Raw genomic sequence first — 6,819 nt, 5'->3', positions numbered from 1 at the left:
AGAAATAAGCTTAATAATCTTTATTTGCTTTGTGGTTAACATATTTTCACAAATCATAAAAAGGGTTAGCTAGATTTAAGAATATTTCACTGGCTAATATGTCATGAAGTGAAATAGCAGCTATATCCAGAGGAAACCAACCAAGCATGGGGAGAACATTCAACCTCCATGGACACAGACACCGAGACGGGAATCAAACCCGAACCCTGGTGGTGCAAGGCGACAATGCTAACCACTAAGCCCCCATGTAGCCTGATGAGACTTTTAGCGTCAGTAAAACATCTGACTTGTGCAAACACTCTAAGGAAGACTCAACGTCCATGAATGCGGTGTCTCAGAGCCCACTACAGTCATTCATGTCAACATTCGGCGAGTTGAACGGCTGACCCTGGAAAACTAACACAGTATCAGGGAAATACCTGATACCAGTATTGCTACTGATGCATCACTAAATGAGATTTTAAGTTTACAATTATTCTAAAGTGCGCATGCTTTCATTTGTTGTATTCAGACTGTGATGTCTAAACTCGTTCCTCTTTAAAGAAAGTAGGATTAAGATAAGAAAAGGATCCAGCATGATGAGCGAAGATTCCATTCAAAACTAAGTGTTTACATCAGATATCTCCTAGCTGAGCTAACGTCTCTCACAAATCCTTAAATAGCAGCACTTACTGTAGCTCTGAAAAGGCGTGTTGGTGCAGGAGTGTCTTTTGTCATCGTGCAGCATCGTTATGTGCAAACTGTTGCTGATGTGTTAGGCTTTCAGCACTGTGAGCGAAAAGCCAGACAGACTGACTGCTGAAGCATCAAAGCTGTTGGGTAGCAGATATTTATACTGAGGTGACAGTTTATTAGGTACACCTCCATCGTATCTGTACATACATTCTGGTGATTCTTCCCGATACTCTACAGACCATCAAGTTTTTTGTTTTTTTAAACAGCAATGGGAACAAGAATTTCTTTATTTGTGTGAGAGAGAGAAAACAGATCATGGAATCGCTTGACAACATTTCTAACAGTAAAGTTTGATGTCATTAAGGAATTCGCATACTTTCTGGAAAGAACAGCGTTAAGCACTTCCTGTCCTTTGTTTGGTTTTATATTCTAGTTCGGCTTGTAAATGGGAAGAATGTTTAAACTATTAAACGAGTGTTTTCCCTTGTTAGCAAAACTAAATCTGCAAATATAAGCAGGAATCTTGCCCAATCTCTCTCTCTCCCTCACACACACACACACACACACACACAGACACACACACATGACCTTTTGGTCAGCCCAGGCTCTATGGATGACAGGTCTAAGACAAGCACCAATGTGTTCCCTTCACAACTTCACATCTGGCTGAACGTTTAGGTACACTGACATTTCTCAGGCCCTCTGTACATCTCAGAGACACACACAGCGCTGATCACACAGATTTTCCCCATATGCTCGAGTCCTAAATGATTTTTTACAATTATTGTACTTCTGGGTCGTGTATCACTATTGACCTCCCTGAACAGCCTGAAGTATGGATTAGATACGGACGCACATGTGCATTTTGAGGATAAAAAAAGGGAACTAAAGGAACATTAAAGGGATACGTTTGTCAAGTATGCATGTTTAGTAACACTTTAAAGTCATCAATCAGTGGACCTTGGCCTCTTTGGCTGCTGGGCCACTTTTGTGGTGGGTGTGCCTTTCTATCAATGCCAGCATTTTTATATCGCATATATCTAGGAACCTCTGTAGTCCAACTAGGGGCAATTTAGGAACGCCAATCAGCCTAATCTGCATGTCTTTGGACTGTGGGAGGAAACCGGAGAACCAGGAGGAAACCCATCGAGTACATACATAAAACTCCATGCACATAGAACCAATAACATGAAGCAACATAACCGACATTAAATAGGGTGAGCTACCTTAGCTGTTTAAGCAAGCTAGCGCTTAGCATAGTTTCCATGCTAGTTTGTTTGTAAATACTATACATATTTGAACACAGATTACAAAGTTACCAAAGAGTTAACTCTTCACATCAGTATGATTATTGGACTAAACGACATCGCTATTGTTTTTCATCACTGCCATGGCGGTTTCCCTATATACTCCCATAGCATTAGCATTGCTACAAATTTTCGCATTCAAAAGCTATTAGAACAGTAACACCTGATTTCTGCAACAACTAAAGAGATTTGAAATTTCTCTTTCTTTCTTTCTTTCTTCCAAAAATATCAAAATTTCTCAATTTCTTAAATGTTCTTGTACAGTATATTTTTATTTTTATGTACAGCATATTTCTATTTTTAGTTCTATTTTTCCTAATTCAATCTAATTTTTCTATCGTATTTTCTTTTATTCATATTTATTTCTTATTATAAGCTTTAATTCTCTTTTAAGGTCACTGGCGGTCGTATAAGCATTTCACTACATTTCGCACTGTCTATGATTGTGTATGTGACAAATAAAATTTGAATTTAAATTTTAAATTACTATAAATGAGTTAGGAATTTTTGTGTTTAACGATATCAAAACCTGAAGGATAGCGCTGAACTGTCAACTTTGTGGAAGAAATTTAAAAATATAAAAAATAAAAAATTAGGAATGGAGATCATTTAAACACTCTGTGAAGTTGCATGGTACAAAAATTAACAGTAAAAACAGAGCTATGTTTAATAGCTAACGTAAGATACACACAGTATGAAAACTCACAGGATTGAGATTTAATCAGCTGTGTGTCCGTATAAAAAATACTCGTTAGTGAGACTCATCATAAATATGAGAGAATAAAGAGAGAACTTTGAAGCAATGGGAAAAGGTCATGTGATCTGATGAGTTCAGATGGACCCTATTCCAGAGCGATGGGCGTGTCGGGGTAAGAAGTGAAGCACATGAAGCGATGCACCCATCATGCATAGTGTCCACTGTACAAGCCTCTGGAGACAGTGTTATGGCCTGGGGTCGCTTCACTTGCTCAGGTCTAGACTCAGCAACGTTATGTGGCAATAAAATAAAGTCAGCTGACGACCTGAATGTACTGTACACGGCCATATTCTGAGAGGATCTGGGAGAATGAGAAATCAGTTTTTACACAAGAACTGGCCACCATATTGTGTGCTGTAATCAAAGCTTATGTTGATTAAATGAAATCTTAGAGTGTGTAGGAGTTTTACGGACGGGTTGAGTAGTGTATTTACCTGGTAACTGTATCCAGTTGTAAAAATGAGTGAAAAAGTATGATGTAATCATGGTATAATTCACTGTACGTAGATTCAATGATGGGTCCACATTTGGTGTCATGTTACTTACTTAGCGCAAGTTGTTGTTGGTCTTCCAGTTGCTCCCGGCAAGGGGTCGCCACAGCGGAATACCCAGTCCGCATTACAACTTGGCACAGGTTTTACGCCGGATGCCCTTCCTGACGCAACCCTTCCATTTTATCCGGGCTTGGGACCGGCACTGCATCCAGTGGCTGGGGTTTGGGCACTGGCTGGGAATCGAACCCGGGCCTTCCGCATGGCAGGCGAAACACCTACCACTGAGCCACCAGTGCCCTACTTACTTAGCACAAGAAGTGCTTTAATTTCATTTACTGAGATCATCTGTTATGTTGCTTAACATGTGTAAAGACATTTTTAAAAACATCCTACAAAAGTACATCATAAAAAAGGTAATAAAAGATAATAAATAGGTATAATACTGATTTTCCACCAGGTTGTCCCAAAAACATTCCCACTAGAAGTCAATGTGAATGTAATGTTTGATGTCATGTTACTTACTTGCTGCTTCTTAGCCTCAATCCCATAATGCCGTGCGTGTTAGCTTTAAAAGTACCACATACTGAAAAAAGAAAGAAAACGCATACGCACATTAGTTAAATACAATTACTACATATTCCCCTACCACAAACACTAGCTACCGTATGTAACTGAATTAGTATATCTTTACAACATACTGTATTTAGCTTATAAATACTACTTACACTATAGTAAAATAAAGCCACGTCCTTTGTGTTTGTACTCAGCAGAACGCTATAACATATTAAGTGTATTTAAAGACCCCTAGTGTGACTCCAGGGAACAGAAATGTCCATGTGGGGTGCGTTTATTTCTGATGAAAAGCATCTGCCGTTAAACTGAATAATTGCCATTGTGAATGATGATCATGTAACATTCCTCTCGCGCTTTTGACCGCGTACATCCATCCAAACTTATAGATAGTGTGTCTCCGCTAGTCAAGCTGTTAGATGATAAAACACACCTTCTGTCTGTTAATGACGAGAGAAGGTACAGCTCTCTCTCTCTCACACACACACTTACACACACTTGTTCTCTTTTGAACAGACGATTCTAAAGAAAAGGAATTCTCCTGAATCAGCAACATTAAAATTAGTTACTTTCATTCGTAGTCTTTTTTCTTTTGTAAAATAAACACAAAGCATGAAGTAAAATAAAAAAGAATCTATGCTTTTTCTCAGCGCCCTCCACACATCCCCGTGTCCCTGCCTCCTCGGTCTGATGGAGCAATACAGGGAACACTACAGCGGGCACAATTTAACACAGCTAATTTAGATCGCAGGTTTTACGACCACCCCCCCTCTGAAAGTATTACCCCGCGCAGGCGTCATAATAATGGAGCCGCATCAATCAAAAGCGGGTCTTTGGCACGCGTTCACGGCGTAGCGCTTATCTCAGGTTGCCACAGTCTGTCTGTCTGTCTCAGGCCTGCCTGCTCACAATGAGCCTCACAGTTAGCGCGGCATAAATATGCAGTTTAGGGTCAGTGACGTTTTAATAAGCTTCAGAGCTCGGGCTCGGGCTCCACCACAAACACGTAGTTGTTCATGACTGAGTTTGGAAAATCTGGGTGGGTTTTGGGAAAACAGCATTGTTTTTTTTTTCAATGTGCAACCCCCACCTGTACGTGTCCAATACACTCTAAAAAATAAAACTGTGCTGTACTCAATTTTTTTGGTGAAACATTTTTACACTTAAAAATATTGAGTAAATATAAAAAAATATAAAAATCATGTAAAATATACTTCATGAATTGAGTACAAGTCAGTGAAAAAATTAAGTAGACCTGAATAACTATATTTAGTACAATGATGTACAAAATTGAGTAAATGTAATGAAAATTAGAAGTTAATGAAAAGTGAAAATGAGTAAAATAATTAAGTAGATATAATTGAAATGGAAGGTAGAAGATACTGAAAATTATACTATTATTTAATAAACAAATGTGCTACATTTACTAAATATTTTAACTGAATGAAAGAAACAATACACACATTTTCATTTTAATTAAACATTTATTTGCCAAATTTGACAAGACATGAAGTCTAAACTCAACCTGGTTTACTTTGCAAATGACATGTAACAAGATCATAAACAAAGAGCTGAATTCATGTTATTAATAAACAGTTTCAGAAACAATACTCCTGCCACAAGTATTATACAGTTAACACATGGAAAGTAGACTTTTGTATTAGAATCTAATGAGTCACATTTTACATCTGAAAGATTGCACACCTTCACACTTCAGTTTCCTGCAAACTGTGGGATCCATACAAATGTGTGTGCAGACCTTCTCAGGTCTTAAAGAAGCAATGACAGTCTAAATGAAGACAGGACACTAAATATCCATGACCAACAGTACCATGCTTCACTCGGTAATGATCGAAATTCCTTTTGATGATACGACAAATGTGCAGAGCTTACACCGCCATCCCATAAACTGGCACCTGAAAAAGGAACAATAGTATACAAGTAAGTACAAGTGTGACTGTTACTATAAAGTCTACCAGACTGGTAAAATAGTACTTCTGTTCAAATACATACTTTTTGGACTAATAGTCTATTTCTATCTTTGATTCAATGGTTACACATTTAATACTTCTGTAACATTTAAAAAAGTTGACATTTACCTCCTGTTTTATCTCTATTCAACTGCTCTTCATTAGTGGTGTTGGTGCTGTGAAAGAGATATAGAAAATATATAACATGTTTCACACAAACACACCCACACAAAATCAATCAGTTTTAGGTTCTTTTACTTACATATCAGAACATACATAATGTTTCACTTCAATATTTTAATTTCATATTACTTTCTCCCAATTCTAATTCTGAGAGAAATGTTGTATTTTCACTAAATCTTTATATTTCATAGCTTTAGTTATTAGTACAGTACTTAGCACATTTATTTTATAACATCTGCTGCTGCGTGCTCAGTGTTTAATCATGTTAAAAATACTCATATACAGTAACGGATAAAACAGTACCAGAGCCCGGACACTGCACCTCATTTCTGCTGTTTAAACCTGCTTTGTTCTGAGTTTCCTCCTTAAAGTGTCGGAGTGACCGAGCAGACTCGCGGTTCAGTGTGTGAGGTGGACCGGTACACATGCGGTAATTATTTGAACATGTTAGTTTTATTTTCTCGCCACAGTGGCAGTTGGCAGCGCAAAATCACCGCATTTGGCGGGAGAAATTCAAATATTGCGGCCCAACCGCCACCGTTTACACCGAGAAACCCGGAAAAACCCGGACATGCACGCGCTGCTGCTCGGTGTTAAATCTCTCCTTTTACACCAGAGTTTAAGTGTCTGTATTAACGCCGCTTTAGCTGAGCAGTTTGGTGGTTGGAACAAACAAGCTAAATCACACTGAACCCCAGGACTGGCCTGTTGCTAGCTATCGTTAGCTCTGGAGCTCGGCTGTGACAGGATTCAGAACAGTAACTCACACACTATAAAGTTGTGTGTGCAGGCAGACAGAGTCATTATTACAGTAACTTGTGTTAGCTGTTTACTCACCAAGATTTGTAAGGAATGTTCCAGAA

At 38.4% G+C, this 6,819-nt stretch overlaps 1 long non-coding RNA gene across 1 annotated transcript; it reads right to left on the bottom strand.

Moving 5' to 3' along the window:
* Positions 1 to 5,185: 5,185 nt before the first annotated feature.
* LOC128541659 (uncharacterized) lies at positions 5,186 to 6,373 on the bottom strand. Its single transcript, XR_008365644.1, has 3 exons — positions 6,279 to 6,373; positions 5,903 to 5,949; positions 5,186 to 5,719 (listed from the first exon to the last, which is right to left on the bottom strand). It is a non-coding gene; the product is annotated as an uncharacterized LOC128541659 (long non-coding RNA).
* Between the last annotated feature and the right edge of the window lie 446 nt (positions 6,374 to 6,819).

This window comes from Clarias gariepinus, chromosome 14 (genome assembly GCF_024256425.1).
Source record: "Clarias gariepinus isolate MV-2021 ecotype Netherlands chromosome 14, CGAR_prim_01v2, whole genome shotgun sequence".
Classification (NCBI taxonomy): Eukaryota; Metazoa; Chordata; class Actinopteri; order Siluriformes; family Clariidae; genus Clarias; species Clarias gariepinus.
This window is presented reverse-complemented; position numbering and strand designations above follow the sequence as displayed.